Source organism: Dama dama, chromosome 33, assembly GCF_033118175.1.
Source record: "Dama dama isolate Ldn47 chromosome 33, ASM3311817v1, whole genome shotgun sequence".
Classification (NCBI taxonomy): Eukaryota; Metazoa; Chordata; class Mammalia; order Artiodactyla; family Cervidae; genus Dama; species Dama dama.
Genome location: NC_083713.1, coordinates 68,055,593 through 68,080,154, shown reverse-complemented (window position 1 = coordinate 68,080,154; position 24,562 = coordinate 68,055,593). Strand labels below are relative to the sequence as shown.

The following is a 24,562-nucleotide window of genomic DNA, read 5'->3' as shown; positions in this document are numbered from 1 at the left end:
TTACTCATTTACATGATTACTCATTATATATCGTAACTGTATTTGCCCTGCAATAGCAGATTTTAGTAGCTGCAACACACAGTATATGACTCACAAAATCGAAAACATTTACTCTCTGATAACTTTAAAGAAGAATCTGATGACTTCTGTGTTATTTGCTTCATTCAAAGAACAGATCTTTCCCTTTACTTACCATATTTAGAAATGTTAGATTAGTTCCTGGTCATTGCAATGTCACTAGTAGAATTTTTTTTTGGATCCCCAAATAACTATACACTTGAAAAAATTTTTGTTTTCCAATCTGCCATGAGAGGTATATTTACCTTAAAATTGGATCTGAATTCCTGGTAAATAGGACAAAGACAGATGTAAAAAATATATGTTATTTTCCTAAAAGGTAATCAGAATAAAGGCCATCTTAATTTAAATGTTGTCATAATTCCGAGTAATCATCATTAATTCATATGGAAATGTCAATCCTATGAATGACACTTCCTGTGATAAAGAGCCCTTTACAGACTAGATGGAACAGTTGATGGCCACTCAACTAAATGATGTTATTTTGATCTGTAGCTAAAATGTGAAAAGCAACATTTCGTATATGATCATTTCATTTTTTAGATTATTTGCAAAATATTCACCTAAGAGAAAACTTAAATACTACTCTCCAGAATTTCAAATACCTCTTCCTATTAGAAGGCCTGTTTGCACAGCAGTAGCAAATGAATACCACTTGTAAATGGTTCTTAACTTTCCTCAGTTAGAGTTTACAAAAATCACTAGGGCTTTGCCAAAGCTTTCTTAACGTCAAACTCATATACTCAACTATCTCTGCTTGAGTGGTCCAATCTACTGAAGTCTGAAGGCAAAAAGAAGACAGACTCATGCCTTCCTTTCACCAAGCATCTTATGTGAAATGGATATAAATGTCAGCTAGGATCTGAAAGGTCTAGAAGTCTACACTACAATGACATATACAAAGAATACAGCTTATTTTAAGGTAACATGTAAACTGCAAAATATAAAGATAAAAATAACAGGCTGTGAAAACACTTAAATCACCCCTCTTCTCTAATTTTGTTTTTGTTTTAGTCATTCCCTGGGCTGGTGGTGTTGCAAGTGGTAAAGAGTCCACCTACCAAGGCAGCAGAAATCAGAGACATGGGTCAATCCCCGGGCTGGAAAGACGCCCGGAAGGCAGAAACAGCACCCTACGTTAGTATTCTTGTCGGAAGAATCCCATGGACCCAGGAACCTGGTAGGTAGGATACAGTCCAGAGGGTCTCAAAGAGTCAGACATGACTGAACATCTGAGCGCAAAGCTTCTCTCAATTTTTCCTTATGCTAGAAAGAACAAACTAGGCTGACCACAGCCTCCAAATGTCCATTTGTGGATGGGCAGTCGTTAGCAATTCTGTGCCAGAGAAAAGCCTTCTTACAACAGGGTTCCATTCCTATAAGGCACCTCAGTGTATGAGAAGGCACCATCTGGCCCTCAACACATTGCCCTGTGATGATTTGTCTGTTGCTATGACTAATAAACTCTCTTCATCTGTGATCCACAGGCTTCATGTATATACAAATGTGAGTTAACAAGCAGAGAAAAATTGCAGACAATTCAGTTACTCCTTTACAAGTTATCCTTCCTCAATTCTAAACATCTCCTCCTTTTCTCTCAAGGTTTTAACTTTAATATTAATTTCAACATCATTAACAACATGGTCTCAAATTGCCTAGTGACATTTAATTAACTTAATAATAAATCAAATAATCTTACACCAAACTTGTAAATTAGAGACTCAAAATGAACATTAACCCTACACATCCAATTTGTGCTTTAATCTTACAACACTGACTGCCATTTAAAGTTCTGAAATCCACTATTTGTATATATACATATAGATTAGATATAGATAGATATCTATTTATACTTAGATATAAATATCTATATCTATCTCTCTATATTTACATGTATATATCTATATGTATATATTAACTACTTGGATCTTGTGTGACCAGTCCATGTACTTTAGTCAATTTCCATTAACAACTGACATTGTTCCACTGACAAACATGCTTACTCTCTAGTATATTTGATAAGGTTATGTCCTTCTTATCAAGATGCAGTATCTTAAAATTGGTCTTCCAGTTGAATGCACAGATGAATCTGTTACCTTTCCCTATCTAGTGCCAGCTTATCTCAGGCAGATTTTCATCCTATGAAAATGTTTTTCCAGTCATGTTTATTATTAAAACCCTCAAGATAACAAAAGAAAAAGACATATGTTAAAGGCAGTAGCTGTTTGCTGTTTTTCTGATTATAAAGTAATATTTACTCATTACAGAAAATTTGTATAATGATAACATACCAAGGAAAAATAACTGAAACTTTTAATGTGTTTCCTTACAAAACTTGCAGTTGAGATCTCAACATAAGTCAGGGCTTACATCCCTTTTGCTTCTCTTAAAATTATAAATTAGGCATTATACCTTACCATTAAAAATTCTCCATTGGCTGTTTCAAATGTTTAATAGCTACAGTTCAAATGGACATTATATAAAGAAAAATAAATGAGGGCATGATAGTTGGAAATAAAGAAAAGAAAAAATGAAAACATTAAAAAAATATAATAAAGTAAATGTAGATATTTTAGCCCTGAACATAGTTTCACAAAATAGCACTGATGAATTTTTTTGTTGTACAACTAATTAATACATCTAAACAACAGATGCTGTGGCTTTTCAAATGCATAATGACATACGTTTATCAATTTCTGCATTTTCAGTTAAATCTCTAGAGATTAAAATTGATCACTGCACTAAAGAAGTATATAATTGAACCATAAGACTTAATTGAATAGGAAATTAATTTAGTGGAATAAAATGGAAGTAATACATTGCTTTTAACAGAAACAACTTTGAACAACACTGAAATAAGTGACTAGAACACTGCTTAAAAATTCACTTGCTGACAGACAATCGGACTCTGGGAATATAGGATGCTTACTAATGTAAGAAAACTGTTGTTAATTCTATGGGTAGGTTTACAGAAGAGGCAATAACCATGGGCAATAAGTCTGGTTTTTAAGTTTGTTTGAAATAACTTCTCAAGCATATTTAGTTTGTTTGTTTTTTAATAGCATTGAAGTTCATTAGAAAAACTCAATTGATTAACAAAAAATGCTGATGAGTCCAACTTGTATAATGGAATTAATTATATTCCGTAATAAGCCTAAAGGCGAAATTTACCTAACTATAAACAGTTCCTATACAAATTTATATTCTTATAAGAAGACATCAAATAAGAACACAGAAATATGTTATTGTTACCATTTTATACATCAGCATAGGAACTGGGAGAAAAGTAGAGGCTTATTTCAGTTTCAAGTATTGGAGGCCCCAACCCTAATGGATTTAACTCAAAAAACAAAAACAAAAACAAAAACAATTGCATTGTCTGTGACTTCAAGATTTCCATTGCTGCAGAGGTTCAAATGATATCATCTAGGCATGGGTAGTATCCTACAGTTTTGTTTCATCTTTTTCAGATGGCTTCATTCCAATAGGCTTTCCCTTCATGATGCAAGTATCAGTAAAATCTTATGGCCTCTCACTTTCAAGCCCAACAGGAAAAATTAAGATTTTTCTTCTAGGGTTCTCAATAAGAGATTCATTATCCCTTTGGTCCTCACTGGACCAGGGAAACATTCTTGCCCTGGGTGTTAAGGGTGTGTGATGTACTAACAAGCATAGGACTAAATCTCATGTTCACTTCTGCTGAAGTTGGGGTGTGTATTTAATTTTTAAAGGAGAAATTAAAAAAAAAAAAGAAAACAAACAAAAAAAAAAATAAAGGAGAAATTGTTTTATGGATGCCAGGAAAGGGTCAAGTCTGGATCGGTAAAACAGACAACAGATCTACTATACAGTATATATGAATTGAGGTAAACATTTTATTTATGAAGGGTATTGTTTACAACAAAAACAATGCCTCTGCAAACTTACCATAAGATGACATTTTATCATGTGGGAAAGTGCAGCACTGTTGATTATAACTCTGTGTGTGTGTGTGTGTGTGTGTGTGTGTGTGTGTGTGTGTGTGTGTCCATGTAAAACAGGTACTTGGTTGCAGAAGAATGAGTTCATTAAAGGAAATATTTTTAATAATTGTTAAAATTCTGAGAATATTTTCCAATTTATTTGGGGCCTTGCTATATTCCTGAGTCACACTTGCCTTAGAGGAAAATGATCTTGCCCGAAAGCACAAGATTGTTGTGGTCCACTAGGGAAGCCGACCAGGAGGACTGAATGGGTTTGCCAGGATGTGTAGTCAGAGATGCGTTCTACTGAGACGGGGAGAAACCATGTTGGCAGCAGCCTGATCTGAGACTGCTGAGGAGATGTAGATGTATGTCCTGAAGAATCACAAATCTCCATCATTGTTTTATGTCTCCTGTTGAGTTGTTAAGAGACTTCAGATTTGCCAAAGAATGGACTGAATTACAAATTAGTCTTTCCAATAAGGATAAAACCTACACATCCTCTTTAAAATCAATCATTTAGTGGTATAACACCACTGTGGTGGTAAAGATGCTTTTTATCACTGTAATTGTTTTCCTCAAACTACTGACCTCAACCCCAACTCAGCATGATTAACCAAATGTGAATGTTAAACACCATGGCTAAGTTCAAGGTCTGTCGCTCCAAAAATCTTCTTCAGCTATAAAATTAATATAAATATATAAAAATATGTGTATATATTATATATATATGGGTTTCCCTGATGGCTCAGTGGTAAGAAATCCACCTGCAATGCAGGAGACATGGGTTTAATCCCTGGGTCAGGAAGATCCCCTAGGGAAGGGAATGGCAACCCACTCCAGTATTCTTGCCTGGGAAATCGCATGGACAGAAGACCCTGGCAGACACGACTGAGTGACTAAACCAAGCATTATATACACATACACACACACACACACACACACACATATATTCTATGCATGCATATATGCATATATTTATGAAGTATGGTTTAGAGATTTGAAATAAAAACTCACTTTTTTACTTCCCAAATATTTAATTTTTGGAGTGGTTATATTAGCTATGTGCAACTTACTCTTGTCATTTGAACTAAGGAAAAAAAGTCTATATAGGTGTCTGAATATAAAATACTATGATATATGCAAAAAATTGCAATATCTTGTAGAGAGTATGTGCCCAATAAGTGATCCTGAGTTTGTTGATGATGAAGGTACCAATACCAATTGATGATTTAGCTAGCATTAAAAAAAATTCTCCACTTGACTTATATTCCATTCTTATCAGATATTGCCTTAATCATTAAAAAATACAGATATTCTTCCTAAAACCAAGTATTCATATTTTCTTATTTATCACATTACTTATAATAGAATTGAATATATAGTTGGTATTTTATGTGTCTCACTGAATTAATGTCTAAATCTTTCAACTTTGTGCATTTATATAATTATCATATACATTCTATGAGGACTATACAAGAACAAAAAAAGTTACAAGGGTTAATTACTCACTGAATAATATAAGCTATAAAAGGATATTAAGGTCTAAAGCCAATGATGAGTGGAAACAACTCAATGTGATAAATTAATGAATAGATAAACAAAACGTGATATATTCATACAATGGAACATTGTCAATAAGGGAGCCGATGATACATGCTACAAGAGGGATAAAGCTTGGAAACAATCTACCTGAAAGAAGTTCTTCTAAAAGGCTCACATATTGTATAATTCAATGTACAAGAAATATCTGAACAGGAAAATGCATAGAAATAGAAAGTAGATTACTGGTTGCCAGGGATGAAAGGGAAAAGAGAAGAGGTACTAATGAGTATCAAGGGCAGTGAAAATATTTTAGAAATAGATAGGGGCAATGGTTGGATAATTCTATGAATATATTAAAAGACAATGAAATGTGTACTTTAAAGGTGTGAATTTTACACTATATGAATTTTACCTTGATAGATTTATTAAAATAACTAAATCAGAAGAAAGGTAAAGAAGACCAAAGAAGAGAAGACTGAGATGATAAAAAAGTTTTAAAAATACCTTTTTAGATTTATTTTGGCTATAAAAATGAAACTGCTGGAGGAATAAAAAAGAAATATATGTGCTATTTACCTGATATTTGTTCCAACTATTCAAAATAAAGCTAAACTCTTCATCATCTTCGAAACAAAAATGGTTTGCTTCTGTGTTATGGTTGGAATCTGTAATCCATCATCTTCTTTACTTTGAACCTTCTCATCCTTACTTCTATTAATGCATCCTCTAATACACATAGTAGATCATGAATAAACCTAATATATAACATTAGACATACAGATTTATGAGAGTATTTAGTTGCTTTATCAGTAATTTTTACAGATTTTTTTTATAAAAGTAGTCCTGAGAGCAAAGTTGACAACATAAAGGTTTGAAGAACCTCATTATGAAGCCAGGAAAATCACTATGAAGTCATAATTAAGTCTAAGGTGAGCCATACCTCAGTTATGTTGTGGCATTAAGTCATCTTCCCTACTACAGTTTCCAAGATGGCCTCACTTGCGTCTCTTGTGAAGGCACAAGGGTAACATCGGATCCTCGGGGTGAGCACATTGATGACAGAAGCACAACGGGAAAATGTGTCTCATGCAGAGACTTCTTCAACAAATATTTCCACACTTTGTCTTCTAACACTGACACAATCAATGATTCACATTTCTCATCTTATTAAAGGAATAAGATGGGTCTTCTTAAATTTTCTATTCCTTGTCATCCCTCCAAAAATGATTTGTTTTTAATACCCTCCATCATTCAAGCCACCTGTTTGTACAGATGGCAGCTTGCTTGCTAACATTTATACAAGAGCTAAAGGTCTAGGCCTGACAAAACACAAGAGCTAACTGTCACTTTGGTTTGTTTCTTCAAGTTTAAAGTGAAAGAATCAGAGAGAACATTTTACAAATGAAATAAGCATTTTATCTCACCTTTTTTGTCTCCCATGATCTTATAGAAAGCATGAGATTCCTTGCATTGAAAATTATGTTTCTGCTTCAAAAAGATGAACCTTCCTGTCCTCTTCCTAATATGACATTTTTCACATCATTAAGCAGATAGGAGCCCCATCTGCAAATCCTGCCCCCAAATCACCTGCATTTCATCCTCATAACATTTGCCCTGGTGCACAGCTGGAAGCACAAATACGACAAGCTAGTAGATGACTGTGTTTACAGATGCAGATATAATAGAGAAAACAATCACGATTTGTGTCCTTATTAAAGTATTCTGACAAAATAAAAAAATGTAGTTTTTCAATGTATGGTTAATCAAACAACCATTTGTCAAGTGTTTATCATGTTTCTTGGAAATATGAAGGGGAGAAAATGGCAACTAAAATTCAGTCAGTAAAATACAAATAAAAAGTTATATGGCATACTGTTTGGTGTTTTTGTGGTTGAATTTCAGGAGTTCTTTGAACATTCTGGATATCCCTTATCAGATACATGATTTTCAAATGTTTTCTGCAAATCTGTGGACTGCCTTTTACTCTATTGATTGTGTCTTTTGATGTAAACATTTTTTTCATGAGCCCCAAATTTTCTGTTTTTCCTTTGTTTATCTGTGATTTTGGTGTCTTACACACACACACACATGCACGCGCACACACATAAATCATTGCAAAATGCAATGTTGAGAAGCTTTTCTGCTCTGTCTTCTTCTAAGATTTTTTAGAGTTAAGTTTTTAATTTAGGTCATGGTTCCATTTTGAGTTAATTTTTGTATATGGTTTTAGGTAAATGTCCAACTTCACTATTTTTGTGTGGTGATATGCAATTTGCCCAGCATCATTTGTCAAAGAAAAAAAATTAAAAAGTCCTTTCTCCAATGAATATCTCTCGTCAAAAATCATTTGATCAATATTTTAAGGTTTATTTCTGGATTCTCTATTTTATTCCATTGCTATAATGTATGTCTGTCATTGTGCCAGTATCACACTGTTTTGACTAACATAGCTTTATAGTAAGCTTTGAAATCAGGAAATCTGGGTCCTCAAAATTTGTTCTCCTTTTCTTGGACCATTTTGGCTATGCACAGTCCCTTTGACTCCATGTGAAATTTAAAATGGGGTTTTCTATTCTGCAAAAAAGTTATTACTGAAATTTGCATAGGGATTTCTTTGATTCTGTAGATACCTTTGGGTAGCACTAAAATCTTAACAATATTAAGTTTTCTCACCCCTGAATATGGTATATCTTTCCATTTATTCATATTTTCTTTAATTTCTTTAAGGTTCTTTGATATTTCTTCTTTAAAATTTGATAGAATTGACCATTGAAACAATTAGATTCAGGGCTTCTAAGGAGATTAGGAGATTTTCAGTACAGGCTTGCTCTTACGGGTTATAGCTCTATTCAGGTTGGTTGGTTTGTTTTTTTCTTTTTCCTTCATCACTTACTAATGGTATGTTTTATGTTTCTAGGAACTTGTACATTATCCAAATTGTTGATGTTCACACTATTCTCTTAAATCCTTTTTTATTTCTGTAGAACCACTAGTAATGTCCCCACCTCTATTTTGATTTTAGTGATTTGAATGTTTTCTCTATTTTTCTCTTTCTAACAGTCCAACTATTTAAAGATTTGTCCATTTTGTTGATATTTTTGAAGAATAAATTTTTGTTTCAATGTTTTAGTTTTTCTATTATCTATTTTATCTCTGTTCTTTTATTATCTCCTTCCTTCTTCTAGCTTTGGGTTTAGTTTTTTCTTCTTTTTCTAGTTTATTAAGTTATAAAATCAGGTTATTGATCTGAAAGCTTTCTTCTTTCTTAATGTAACTGCTGACATTTATAAATTTCTCCCCAGCACTGCTTTCACTGTCCCCAATATATTTTAGAGATATTCTCATTTTAATTTATATCTAAGTTTATTTTACTTTCCCTTGTGTTTTTTGTTTTCTTGTTCCATTAGTTTTTAAAGAATGTGCTGTCTCATTTCCACAGATGTGTGAATTTTAAAGTGTTTCGTCTCTTATTGATTTTTTAACTTTGTCCCATTGTGATCACAGAACATATTTTGTATGGCATCTACAATTTAAAATCCATTGAGATTAAATTTGTGAACTAACATATAACCTATTTTGAAAAATGTCTTATCTACATTTGAATAGAACGTCGTTCTCTTATTTTTGGGTAGACTGTTCTTTCTGTTAGAGGTAGGTGGGTGGCTATGTTGTTCTAGTATTCTATTTCTTTATTTATTTTCTATCTGGTTTTTCAATCCATTGTTGTGAGCGGAATGTTCAAGTTTCCAGTTATTATTGCAGAGATACCTAATTTCTTTTAAATCTGTTAATTTTTACTTCATATATTTTGATTATCTATTATTACATGTATAAATGTTTTTAATTGTTATATCTTCTTGAATTGAGCCATCTGTTAATATATAATGTTGTCTTTTGCAAACTTTTTTGATTTAAAGTATATTTTAAATATTAGTAGAGTCAAAGATGCTTTCTTTTGGTTACTACTTGCATGAAATATCTTCTATCTTTTGGCTTTAACATCTCGTCTTTATATTGAAAGTAAGTCTCCTATAGATAGAATATACTGATTATACACTTTTATCCATTTTGATAATCTTTTCTTTGGGAATTTAATTGATTTACATTTAATTAGTAATTTAAATTATAACATTTTTTACTGATAAGAAAAGACTCCTGTCATTTTGTGTGTATTTGTGGTCTATGAGGCTCATTATTTTTGTTGTTCTTCATTTCCTGCATTAATCTTCTTTTGAGTTTAGTTGATATTTTATAGTGAAATATTTAAATATCTTTCTCATTTCCTTTTGTGTATATTCTGTACCTAATTTTTTGTGGGTACATTTAGTACGACACTGTGGGTCGTACATTTAGCATCCTTAAAGTTATAGCAGTCAATATGAATTTATACTAGCTTAATTTCAATAACATACAAATTACTGTTTCTATATAGCTTTACTTCCCCACTCCTTTTAGTTGTTGATGTCACAAAATTATATATTTACATATTGTGTGTCCAGAAACAAACTATTTTAATGCATTAGTATCTTAAATTATGTCGAAAATAAAATGTGGACTTACAAGCCAGTTTACAATAATATTAGCTTTTAGAGTAATATATTATTTTTAAATGTATTAACCTGCTATATCATGTAGAAAACAAACAAACACAAAAGAAGTTACGACAATTGCTGTAATAGCTATAGATTTTATAATATTCTATGTATTTACCTTTATTGAAATCTTTATTTCTTCTTACAGCTTTGAGTTACGTCCAGTGTCCATTCATTTCAACATGTATGACTCTCTTTTAGAATTTACTGAAGAATATTTTAACACTACTGTGTTCCTTTAGCTTTTGTTTACCTGGGGATGGCTTAATGTCTCTCTCACCTTTGAAGGATGGTTTTTCTGGATGTTGACTTTTTGGTTGAGCTTTTAAAAAAATTTTTTGGCACTTTGAACATGTCACCTTACTGCCTTCTGGCCTCCAATTCATCTGGTAAGAAATCTGCTGATAATATTATTGAAAAAATTTGCATTTCAATTATTTTACTTTTCAGCTCCAGAATTTCATTTTGGTTTCTTTGTATGTCTTCTGTCTTCTTATTGGTATTTATATTTTGTTTATATATTACTTTTTTCACATTTTCCATGTCTTCCATTAGCTGTATGAGTATGTATAAAATTGTTTAAAAATCTTTGTCTAGTTGATCTTCCAGAAGACTTTTTCAGAAACAGTTACTACTTGCCCTTTGTTGGGACAGTTATTATTGGTTTACTTTTCATTTACCTTTGAATAGGTCACAATTCCCTGTCCCATTTTATGCCTTTTTACCTTTTGTTGGTAATTATTCATTTAAATGTATTAGTGTGATAATTCTGGAAACCAGATTATCCTCCTTCCCCAGAGTTTGCTGGGGGTTTTTTGTTTTGTTTTTGGTTGTTGTAGGCTAGTTGAGCTGAAGATCACTGATGTATAAGCTTATGAGTTTTTCAGATCTTTTCTGATTCTGTGCTTTCCCCGGGGAATGAAGGTGTCAGTCTTCAATGTCTGGCTCCCAAAATGGAGGGGGAAAAAATAAAAGAATGAAAAGAAAAAGCAAGGGTGGAAGATGCTAGCCCTTTAAATATCACTTGAAGTCACCTCAGCCAAAAGAAGGGGAGCCTGCAACACTAGAGGTAGGTATAACAATGACCCCACTTCTTTGTCTGTACCTCTATGATTAGAAGCAACAGTCAATAATAAGAACACTGATCACTAAGAGTTGGAAGATAGGGTCCATTTTGTTCACTCTGTCTTCTGCAAGATTTTCCTGGAATATATGCACTGCTTTCTGCCCCAGCTTGAGGTGTGAGAGACAGGTAGCTGGTACTGCACTAAGAGCTGAAACTGACTGATATCATCTATAATTTGCTAGCCAAACCTCCTCCTGGAAGTTACAAGCCTTGATAGACCCCAAGGTTTCAAAATAGTTACATCAAACAGATTCTGCCAATACAATCATCATCTAGGTGGGGTTATAGATCTTGGCGTTTTCTACTCATCCTGCATTTATGACTTAAACAGTAACACAATGTATTTTAGAAATGAATGGAAATGTTAAAAAGGAAATTAAAGTTCTATGCATTCTTGAGATAGCTCACTTTCTGCTTTACCTTGGCTGGGTGAAGGGACTGTCAAATAGGTGGTAGAACATTATTTCTTCATATGTCTGTGAGCGTGCCTCTGGAAGAGATTAGCATTTGAGAGAGACTGAATAAAGACCACCAATGTAGGTGGGTAGTATCTAGTCCATTGAGGGTCTAAATAGAACAAAAAGGCAAGAGAAGAGTGGATTTGTTCTTTTTGTTTGAGCTGGGGTGTCTCTTTCCCTGCCCTCAGATATTAGTCCTCCTGGTTCATGGCACATCAGACTAAGCCTGAATGATACCCACTGGTATTCCTTGTTCTCTGTCTCTCCATTTCCCTCCTTCTCTCTTCTTCTCTCTAAATAGATAGATAATAGACAGAAAATTGGCCTTGTTCCTCTAGAAAACACTTAAAAAGACAATATAGCTAGCTCTATCTTTTTGTAGTAAATATTTTAAATCAGACTTGATGAATTTTTATGTCAATTATAAATTTATTTATTAAAAGGTTATTGTAAATCCATTAACACAATTTTATACTTTTGTAATGGCTATAAGATATTCTTTTATGCAATACAAAGTTGAAGGAAATGGCAAGTCACTCCAGTATTCTTGCCTGGAAAATCCCATGAAGAGAGAGAGGAGCCTGGTGGGCTACAGGCCATGGGGTCACAAAGAGTTGGACACAGCTGAGTGACTGAGCATGCATGCATGCATAGTTGTATAAACCAAGTTAAAGATTACTTATGTGAGAAGCCACTATGTTCAAAAGTCATTGCTGAAGTACTGTTATTTCTTATGCTTTCAGAGTCTTTGTTGAATGCCTAAGAAGCCAAGTCCATGTGGTCTCTGGTGCTTTTTTAAATTCCTGCTTCCATGTGTTGAACCCATTAGAGCCTTGCTCAGAGGCAAGAAGACAATTATAACTTTTCCCCTCTTCTATTTTATAGAAAATACTTGCTTTCCTTTTTAGAGCATCATGGTGCTAAAATTTAGATTTCTGAAGAAAGGGAAGTTTTCATTTAAACCTTGGGATAGATCTAGATGCCCTATTATAATTTAAAAAAAAAAGAATTTCACTTTTGTGATTATGGACATTAATAGTTCCTTGTATAATGATGTATCTGATGTTTATAAGACAAAAGGATGCTAAATAATGACAGGATTTAGCCATTCCTGGGTTCAAGGACTTTATATTTCAAATTAACTTAAATTCCAATTCTACTGCTAACAAAATTTCAACCCCCCAAAACACATACCAGTCTACAGAGAATCTCAAAGTTTCAGGTTATTTTTGAGCCTATAGCCCATCAGTAGAATACTCTCTCTCTCTTTGTTCCACAATAGTTTTATGAGAGAGTCAATGATAAGCCAGTCTCCAAGCATTGCTAGAAAATATTCATACACAGACACATACAGCTGCAGATCCACATATAAAATATCACAGGAAAATAATCATTTTCCTTATCTCACACACACAAAAAAAACTGTACCCAAAAAAGAGAGCATTAAATAGTTAATTTAGCTTGATAAAATCTTTGGAATCTAAGTAAACATAAAGTTAGCTGTTTTCTAGAATGTTGCATAAAACTGCACTCTTTATGCTCCTACAATATTCTCCATGGCAGTCAGCCAGACAGAACCTTTGGAACACTGAAAACTCATCTTGGAGCTATTGAAGTTTATCCTTGCCCATTCTGAAAAATTGGCTGATATTGATAATTGTTATAAAAAGTTTACCCCATGAGTCTCATAGGCTGCCAAGAATGTAATTGAGCTGAAATGGAAGGCTGGTATTAAGCTTGCATCTGGTTCTGAGTCAAGGAGCCCTCACTCTTTGACTAGCATCAAGGGAAACTGCCTTCATTTGGGGAAAACAGATGGAACAATTTCACTATAATGGAGTTCATTTTGAGAAACTGTCCCAGCTTGTCCAAACTAATGGCAAGTTGGATAGGATTTGAAATAAATAATAAACACCTGCAGGAGTTGAGGTTACTAATGCTGGCTCAAAAAAAAAAAAATCAAATTAGAAATGATTTATTAGGCATCTACAATGCATGCAGCATGATTCCACTCATGATTTTACCAAACATGATAAAATAATATTATAACAATATTATATTATCATTATATATAATAATAATATTCTTAAAATGGAACCTTAAGTATATCCTGTTGTTCCCGACACATTTTCCTGGATATCTTCTCAATTTTCTCTCATGATCTGCTCAAGAGTGGCAAATGTATATATTTAATCAAGTATTTTGAATCTCTTGAAATTTCAATTTAACAATGTACTTCAGCAACAAAATTCAATAAATAGTCACTGTTTCTATTATATATCAGGCAATATCTAGTCTATGTATTAAAGATACAAAACACCCTCACTCATTTAGTTCAGAGTTTAGTGGGGGATATAGGCAAATAAAACTATTTCAGTACAAAGAGTACAGTGATTAAGAGTAAAGTCATTCAGTATCAACTAAAGGTAGCAATTAACCACATTTAATGTAAAACTCTAGGCCAAAATGAGATATACTCTAACTATAAAATATATACTACATTTTGAAGACAGTATAAAAATTATAAAATACCTCATTTTTAATATTGATTTTTAATACTGATTCCATATCAAAATGTTATTTGGGATATATTGTATTAAACAAAATAAATTAATACAATTAATTTCACCAGTTTCTGTTAACTTTTTCAATGTTTTCTTTAGAAAATTAATGAATTAAATCACATTTCTACTCAGATTTTTGTTGGAGAGCAGTAGTATATATATTAGACCTTCTGTCTTCAAAATTCATTCTATCACTTAGCTGTGAGACATTAGGCAAGTACTAGTCTTGCGGCTTTTTGGTTTTTTTTTTTTATTTTTGCTTCAGTTTCCTTATGTATTTAAGAAGAGGCTGACAATAATTACAGTTGCTTACTCAATAGGGTGGTTGGGAAAAGTAAGTGAACAAAAAAAATCTAAAAGGCAACTATTATTAAATACATAAGCATTAAGTAAGCCCATAAAAAGAGCACATATCTCAGGTCAGAAGAAGTAAACTCCAAGAAGAATTTGAAAGAGAAAAAAAAGGTTTCATTAAAACTTCAAAGAATGTCAGAATACTGTCCCACTGTAATAGGAGGATAATAGAGACAATATGAACAAAATCATAAAACTTGAACTAGCCATAGTCCATTGTAGGAACTGAAAGTGGTTTTCAAGGTGTAAGACTGAAAACTTCCTGAAAGCAGTGGTGGGCAGAAACACTGAAAAGCCAGGTCATTGCACTGCCCAATACTATTTTAAAGAATGTATGAAATTAGGTTGTTGTTCAATCACTCATTCACGTCCACCTCTGTGGGACCCCATGGATTGAGCACTCCAGGCTTCCCTGTCCTTCACAATCTCCTAGAGCTTGCTCAAACTCATGTCCACTGAGTTAGTGATGCCATCCAACCATTTTGTCATCTGTTGTTGCATTCCTGCCTTTAAACTTTCCCAGCTTCAGGGACTTTTCTAATGAGTTGACTCTAAGCATCAGGTAGCCAAAGAACTGGAGCTTCAGCTTCAGCATCAGTTCTTCCAATGAATATTCAGGACTGATTTCCTTTAGGATTGACAGGTTTGATCTCCTTTCAGTCCAAGGGACTCTCAAAAGCCTTTTCCAACACCACGGTTCAAAAGCATCAATTCTTCAGTGCTCAGCCTTCCTTACAGTCCAACTGTCACATCCATACATGACTACTGGAAAAACTATAGCTTTGACTAGATGTACCTTTGTTGGCAAAGTAATATGTTGTCTAGGTTTGTCATCCCTTTTCTTCCAAGGAGCAGCTGGCTTTTAATTTCGTGGCAGCAATCACCATCTGCACTGATTTTGGAGCCCAAGAAGATAGTCTGTCACTGTTTCCATTGTTTCCCCATCTATTTGTCATGAAGTGATGGGACCAGATGTCTTGATCTTTGTTTCTTTAATGTTGAGTTTTAAACCAGCTTTTTCACTCTCCTCTTTCACTTTCATCAAGAGGCTCTTTAGTTCATCTTTGCTTTCTGCCATAAAGGTGGTGTCATCTGCACATTTAATGTTATTGATATTTTCCTCTGTAATCTTGATTCTGGCTTATGCTTCATCCAGTCTGGCGTTTCACATGATGTACTCTGCATATAAGTTAAATAAGCTAGGTGACAATACGCAGCCTTGATGTACTCCTTTCCCAATTTTGAACCAGTCCATTTTTCCATGTCCAGTTCTAACTGTTGCTTCTTGACCTGCATACAGATTTCTCAGGAGACAGGTGAGGTGGTCTTGTTTTCCCATTTCTTAAATAATTTTCCACAGTTTGTTGTGATCCACTCAGTCAAAGGCTTTAATGTAGTCAATGAAGCAGAAGTAGAGGTTTTTCTGGAATTGTCTTGCTTTTTCTATGATCTAATGGATGTTGGCAATTTGATTGCTGGTTCCTCTACATTTTCTAATCCAGCTTGAACATCTGGGAGTTCTCGCTTCACACAGTGTTGAAGCCTTTGAAAACTTTGAGTGTTGAAAACCTTTGAGAATTACTTTGCTAGCATGTGAATGAGTACAATTTGCCAGTAGTTTGAACATTCTTTGGCACTACCATTCTTGGGACTCAAAATTAGGAATTCCGTCTATAAAATTAACTGTATTGTTTTAGGAAAGCCAAAGGAGATATACAAAGAGAATAAATGAAATGGGAATAAGTGATGTCATCTAGGAGACTACTGAGGTATTAATAAAATAATTTTTAAGGAGAAAGGCATATTTTCTTCTTCCCCACTCCAAACTCTCACAGCTTTTGATAACTAAACAGTTGTCCTTTTCTATTAATTGAGTCTACTAAGCCAACAAGCCTCTAAAATTTGTGTTCACTTAATATACCCATTGTAAGCCAGGTTATGAAAATAAAATTTGAATTTCATAAATTGGACATGCCAACCAAAATAAATATCAATGCTCGAGTTCTATTACAATATCAGATAGCCACCAACACTCTTAAGACATTTGTAATTTATAAAACAAAATCAGCCTGAGAGGTCTATGTTCCAGGTGAAAGAGAAAAGGTTGGAAGCTCTCAGGAAAAGCTTCCTCTTGTTTTAGAGATATAAGAAGTGTTAAAAGGTAAACTGAGACACAGTATTTTTTTTTTCCCCAAAGGTCTATTTAAGGTCCAATTCAAATTGGACAATGTCAAACCAAAAATGCTTAGGTGCTCCCTGCTGACAGAAGCTAGGGAAAAGATTTTAATAGAGAAGACACAGAAGAAAAACAAATATATTATTTGATTGGCTATAGCTTAAGCAGTTGACTTATTTGGAAAATCCTAGCAGGCAGATTGTGATCGGTTGTTCTTTAGTTTTGTTTTTTTCGGATTTTGGTGCATTGATTCTGGTTTAGGTTTTGGTTTGCTTAGTAGGCATCCAAAACTTTAGAGACACTTTAGTCTAAGGACTTCCTTGTTTAATTAATTAACAATAGTCGCAGTGATATGTCCTAAGAACAACAAACTATAAGAAAGGAGACTGTTCTGGGAGGAATTATGGTGGAATAATATACTGATATAACATTATAAAAAGTGAAATGAACAGGTATATATGTATAGTATATTCTAAATTGGTGATAGAATAACCCATAACTATAAGCAACCAGAAATAATATCTGAAACAATTTTTTAACTTTCATCTGCATCCTTTGTTTTGTCCCCTAGTAAGATTCACTGGTTTGTCGTCAATGTCTTAAACAGCTAGATACAAACAGCACGGCTGTGCCAACATTTAAGGACGGTACCAAAGTGCACATCCCAGTCTCACAGTAGGTACCCGCCCTAAATATTTCTCTGTAGTGTGTTATTAACATGCTTCTCAAAGTCTGCAGTACTCCACCTCTTTGATAAACCCTATCTCAGTGTCGAATGTGCCACTGGAAGACCAGCAGCTTTGCCTTATGTAAGGCATGCTCTTCCTCCCATGGTAGCAGTGTTCTGAACAGTGTCATGGACAGACCATATTTATTACTCACTCATGGCTCAACACTACAAACCTCCTTCCATGTACTTTCTTTATGCAAAAATTTTATACCTTAGGCTCCATTGCGTTTAGAAATTAATCAACACAATCAACATTAATTAGGGGCTTTTTGTTTATTTGTTTTTTGGCCACATCATACAGCTTGTAGGATCTTAGTTCCCTGACCAGGGATCAAACCCAGGTCCATGGCAGTGAAAGTGCAGTGTCTTAACCACTGGATCACCAGAGAATTCCCAATATTTAATTTTGAAAAGAATAAAATTTTAACTAAGACTGAGATATACCTTCAGATCAGTGAGAACAAAAAGGAAAGAAAAATTTAGAAGTAAATAAAATGTAAAAGTAAGTAAATATTGGACTTCTCCTGTGGCTCAGATGCTAAAGAATCTGTCCACAATGCAAGAGACCCCGGTTCAATCCCTGGGTTGGGAAGATCCCCTGGAGAAGGAAATGGCTACCCGCTCCAGTATTCTTACCTGGAGAATTCCATGGACAGAAGAGCCTGGCTGGCTACAGTCCATGGGATCACAGAGCAAATATTGTACTAAATCATCAATATTATTTCAGAACTTAAGCTCATAGGGATCTATATTTTTACTGACCACTTATTAATATTAAATTGCAAACATAACTACTGAGACTGGAAAGGAGAGAATGACATACCACATTTTTAAAACAATGAGTGCTGTAAAGAAGCATGCAGAAATGGCCTCAGTGTTGGAAGAGCAGATTGGGGAAATACTCAAGTAAACAGTGATGGAATGTGACATAAGCTATTAAAATCCAAATTCACACAAACACTTAAATTTTTTCTCATCTGGACACAGTTTCTTCTTCTAGTCTGAACTGCAATTACAACTAATGGGCTTCAACCCTCTCAACTAGTGCCCAGGAAGAGGCACATTTATGCTTTCAAACATTTGGGCCATCCACTTGTTCATATGCTATGGTTTGATGCCCAGAATATTATCCTGTGCCATGAAATCTTGGTCCAGGATGAAACTGGAAAAAGATGGTGCAGTGACAGGATGATAAATGAAGTTCACCGAGAGCTTGGATTTCACTCATATTCTTGGCTACAGAAACAGATTTACCAACCTGTCTGCCCCCAAACAGATTCTTCTATAAAGTTTGAAAATCAAACATCTAATAACCACATCGTATCAAAGGACAAAAGACAAAGCCTCTCTTTTTGTTTGTGAGTAGACAAATTCAAAATTCTTTTTTAGAAAAGAGGACTTGTATAAATAAGGATTCTGTTTGCTTGCTGCAGTGATAAAAAATTTCATATTTTGAAAATTCCCAATTAAAGCACACACTTGTTTGTTGTTGTTTAGTCACTAAGTCATATCTGACTCTTTCACGACTCCGTGGACTGCAGCCCAACAGGCTTCTCTGTCCATGAGATGTTCCAGGCAAGAACACTGGAGTAGCTTGTCATTTCCTTTTCCAGGGAATCTTCCTGACCCAGGAATCCAACCCTTGATTCCTGCATTGGCAGGCAGATTCTTACCACTGAGCCACCAGGGAAGCCCTAAAGTACACACTAGGTTGCAACAATTCTACTTAGTGAGGTTTCTTTCCCTTCAATCCAGATTTGTCACATTTTAAATTTAATTAATCCAACGCATGTATATTCAATAAAATGTGCAGACCTTAACTGATATCTAATAGTTTAAGAATCTATCTTTTAAGTAAAACCTAAAGGAGCTAACCTTTCTTTAAAAATAATTCCATTCTGTGATTGAAGAACTTTTAAAAGGATGTTAATTCTTTGAACAAAGATAAAATTAAAGTCAAAAAGGTTTCAGTTGTAGTAGTAAAGAGGCAGCACTTTCTAACTAGCAGACCTTTAAAAGTGACTATGCTCTAAATTCACACAGTACAAAATAGCGATCAGTAAATCTGTCTTGTATTTTCATTATCTCAATCAGATACCAAACTGTTATCTAAAATTTAATCAACAATGTCCCTAGATTAAACTGAATTTAAAAACATATTTTAACCATGAAGTCAAGATAGAAGAGTTTGTGGGCCCACCCTACCCTTAGAGATTTGTGGATGAGTGCAGGGGGGACTTCAAGATGAGAAGCATAGATGGTGGTATCTTTCGAGCAAGCAAAGGTTTCCACAATTCTCTGCTGGGAGTAAACCACAGGCTAGGAAGCAGTTTGACAACTATTAAAACCAGGGCTCTGCAGTTGGGAGATAGCTTTGCAGTTGGGAGAGGTCTGCTTTCCATGATTGACTATAATATGGTTCAAGTCAGAGAGAAAGAAGATCCCTAGAACTCCATCAAGAGTGATGCTTTCACAAGAACCATGATGGCAGCAAGGAAGGTACCAGTAGCCATGGTTGGGTCAGCAGCAATGGGCGCCATTCTCCCGGCTTTAGTGGAAGGAGCGGGTATCTTGTTGACAAGATTTGCCTCTGCACCACTTCCTAATGATGCTCTGATAGCTGAAGGCCCATCCAAGTTGCCTTCAGCCCAGTTACTATCTTTACATTTTGGAGACTATTAACAGTATCAACAGGACTTCTTTCCCAGGATTTCTTTAGCGAAATGAGGAAAGGACTTCAGATCTATTTTTAAAACCACAGGTGGGACAACTATGGCCAAATAGGCTATGAAGAGACATTGAGCACCTCTTCTCTTTAAAGGAACATGAAGCGGGGAGGTCTTAAAAGATAATACACTTATTTATTCACACTTAGATTGCATTTGTGATTGAAATAAATGTTTTAAATCTTTAAAAGGAAATACAGTAAGAGCTTAGAAGGTGAAGGACCAAATGGCAAACAGCAATGAAGTGTTTAAGTGTTTCCTTGGAGACTTCTCTGCCTGGTTTTGTCCTGTTAAAGTGAAAAGTGAAGTCGCTCAGTCGTGTCCAACTCTTTGTGACCTCGTGGACTGTAGCCCACCAGGCTCCTCCATCCATGGGATTCTCCAGGCAAGAATACTGGAGACAAATAATAAAACAAACAAATAAACAAACAAAAAAACCTCCTGGAAATTGCTCTTTTTTAAAAAACAAACAAGCACAAAAAACCTTATTTTAGAATAATTTTAATTTGAAAATAAAGTTAGTCTTTCCTTACCATCTTCTAATTATTTTTTAAAAGACATAAATTTATATTTAATTTTTCTTTATATAATTTTCTTGATTCTCCTTTTTTTCCCAAATTCTTCCAACATCCATTTAGTAAACCTGGAACATAGCATTCAAATAAGGCCCTGACTCTGTTATCTCAGGTTATATTTGTAATCTCTCCTGACTGCTAAGGGTTATAATTTGTGTTTCGCAAGGCTCTGTGGGGGTACAAATTGTTCTATATAATGATCCTTACTAAGAAGCCAAAAATCAACACTTCAAATGTCATTATTCTCATATTGACATAAACTTTTCATTAAAAATGTCGTGTGTCCCTCAGTTTGCCATATTAAAATGCAGCAGTTCAGTTCAATAAATCCTAACACAATAGCAAGTTTCACAGTCTATTCCCTGCTGATTTTTTAATGAGTTGTTTCATGTGGGATTTAGTTTGTGTGTTGTTTGGGCATATTACGCACATGTGTGACTGAGCATGTATGTAATATGTTTTCTCTTCATTGCTACCAATGCTGTCTATACTTCTGCTTTTCTTCTTTAACATCATACTAAATTTTCCCTAGGTTTTACAAGTTTCTGAGGAAATTTTAACCTTTTATATGAAAGCTAGATACCTCCTCAGGATAATAATTGAAATTTAAGAAAATGTATGGAGAAGAGAGGTTAACTGTAATCAATATTCTCACTATGGGCCAGGTACATTCCATATATATGTCATTTCTTTAATATCACAAGCTTTTTTAGGAGGCTAATGCTATCACCATTTCCTTGATTAGTAAAAGAATCTGGAGAGGTCCACTATCCTGCCCTTAGTCATACTGATACTTAGTGAAGAAAACAACACTGAACTAGATTTCTAGTTCAATATCTAGACAAAAATCTCTATGTTTTAGTGCTGCATCATAATGTTTCAAGACTCTATGTAAATTACTAAATTATATAAATAGTTAAAAAGTCAGATTTTAGAAAACTAAAGTTTTAATAGGTAGCCTTTTCAGTTTCTCACAAATGTAATACTATTTATATTATTCTATCATCTCAAATTTTAATTTTACTGTAAATTATTTACACTATAGATAGGACTACATTAGGTTTATTATAGGACACTTTTGTAAGAAAGAAGTTTTGGCAACAATCTTCAAAAACTGAAATAATCAATTAAAAGTAGGTTTCTAATATGATTTGGGGACTATTCATATTCCTAGACATGTTGTTTGTAAGAAGTTTCCACCAAACATTTATCAGTCTCTGTTCTCAAGAATACTAGCTTCTGTAAAATGTTACCTGGTGCTCCAAATTACAGGTTTCATTATTTTAAAAGCTCATGAACATCACATTATAATTCCCATCTTAAACGATATGAAATGCATTTTAAAAAAACTTAAAATTTCCTGATAAATAAAGATCTGTGTGGACTGTTATTTCTACACAGTTTGTAATGCATGGGTCTATTCTTTTTTTTAAAGGAAGAAAATCCGTAAATCGGGGATTTGGAAATGAACACTTTGTTGCTGTGGATCACAAACAATGTTTTTCATACTTTTAAATTAGTCTTTACTTAAATAGTAAAGGTGAATTTTTAAAAAATAAGGTTAATCATGGTTACCAATAATGGAATTTGACATCAAGTGTCTTAAGAAGCAAAGCAAATAAGAAAGTAAACTAACAGGGGAACCATGTTTGCTGCAAGGCAAACTCAAAACCTATAGATACATCAACTAAATAATAAAAATGCTCTGCTTATTATTTCTCACTTCCCATTTCAATACATTTAGCATTTCCTCAAATCCTAAAACATAATTTATCATACTTGAGCAAGAATATTCCACTATTGTCATTAACCTTTATATTCTGTAATAACATTTTGCCACAGGACAATTGATTTCAATAACTTTTGTTCCCCTTGGTGTGAAAAATATACTAGATCCTTCAAAACGTGGCATTTTGACTTCCTTTATCTGTTCTCATTTTTAGTCATATTTTAATATATAGGTTTACTGCAAAGTTCACATTTCACAATAAGATAAGCATACTATTTAAAGAAATAATCAACAGAGCTATTGGTAAAGCTAAGGAAGTTAACTGCTGAATTTATGAATACATGTTACTGCAACCTAGAAAGAGTCAAGTGCAATTTTTACATGCATGACAGGGAAAAGGTACAGTGAATATTAAATAATACCTATTCCTTGTTTAATATTCCTTGAACCTTTCTCCTTTAAGACGGGGCCTAAAACATATTGTAGATTACATTGGTAGATTACATCGGTGACTTGTCCTCTTGAGAACAAGTAAAGGATAACCAGAGCACAGAATGGTTAAAGAGAAGACCGCAGAGTACTTAATAAAGGTGGTGCACAGGGGCACACACCTCTTCCCCGTGAGATTGTGAAAACTCCTGGGCGTGGATCAACACTGCACATAGATGAAGGCCACTTTAACCCCCTGAACTCTCCAGGATACTCTATCCCCCTTCTAGTCACACTCGTACTCATGGGGCAAGGATTCCATGGCCAAGGGTGAGCCATAGTTATCCATTGGTAATATACCCATCTGAAGTCCACACCTGCCCAGGACTCTAAGAAACTTTTACCGGATCCTTGTTCCAGAGCCTAGGAGAGTTCAGTCCTTGGGTCTTTCCTCCTTTAGAATAGGTTAAACCACCTATGTGGACACTGCTGAGACTGACAAATAGTAGGGGACAAATAGTTGTTTGCAGAAGAGTGTGAACATTTTCCCCATGCAGGCTGGGGTAGCCACATGTTTGTTTGAGGCTCCTAAAGGCACTGAGATGATAGGTTGTCCACATGCCAGATGCCAGGTTCTGGTTCTCCTGTGCCACTGAGCTTTGATTCAGAAATCTAGAGTCATAAAGTGAACGTTGCTCAGTCATGTCCAACTCTTTGCGACCCCTTGGAATTCTCCAGGCCAGAATACTGGAGTGGGGAGTCGTTCCCTTCTCCAGGGGATCTTCCAAACCCAGGGACTGAACCCAGGTCTCTCACATTGCAGGTGGATTCTTCACCAGCTGAGCCACAAGAGGAGCCCAGAGTCATATAATTCTCAATTCAAATGTAACTTTCCAGTTGGTCAGGGCCACATATTTGTTAAGGTAACAGGTTGGACTACATTTTATTTAATAATCCATTAGCATGACTTATGAATTAAATATTTATTGTGAAAAAGCATTTCCCTTTCTTTTCTTGCTCTGGCCTCAAAGACATATGATTGGTCCTGTTCTGATCACATCATTCTGGTTAATGAGAGGAGTCACACTGTATCATTTGACTCATTTGAGAGCAACATGAATAGAACTGGACATGCAAAGTAGCCAGGAGATTAAACAGTGAGGACCAGAGGGAGGCTGATTCAGGTCATGATTCAGGGACACTGTAGAACCATCATAAGTCAAGCGCAGGCTAAGTAGATAAGAGAGCACCATTAGTTTCTATTCAATGCAAATAAGAGATGCCAGTCTGGGATCCACCAGATTAGGAGCTCACCATTAAGATCAACAGAGAGAAAACAAACCACAGGGAACAGGATAAAAGCACTGGAGTCCAGAGATGTCAGAGGGCAATACAATGCGTGAATATTATTTCAGCAGCATGAGATTAGAAAACCAACTCTTGCCTAGATACCATTTTATGGGGAGAGTCCAGAGGGACTTGGCTGACAGACTGAGCCTGTTTAACCAAGGGAGTCAG

General features: G+C 34.6%; 1 protein-coding gene and 1 pseudogene across 2 annotated transcripts in view; one reads left to right on the top strand and one right to left on the bottom strand.

The window, feature by feature from the left end:
- Positions 1 to 20,312, top strand: part of LOC133051287 (mitochondrial import inner membrane translocase subunit Tim17-A-like) — a 30,652-nt pseudogene extending 10,340 nt beyond the window's left edge.
- DPP10 (dipeptidyl peptidase like 10) overlaps positions 1 to 24,562 on the bottom strand; it is a 714,846-nt gene that overhangs the window by 369,886 nt on the left and 320,398 nt on the right. The window lies entirely within an intron of this gene.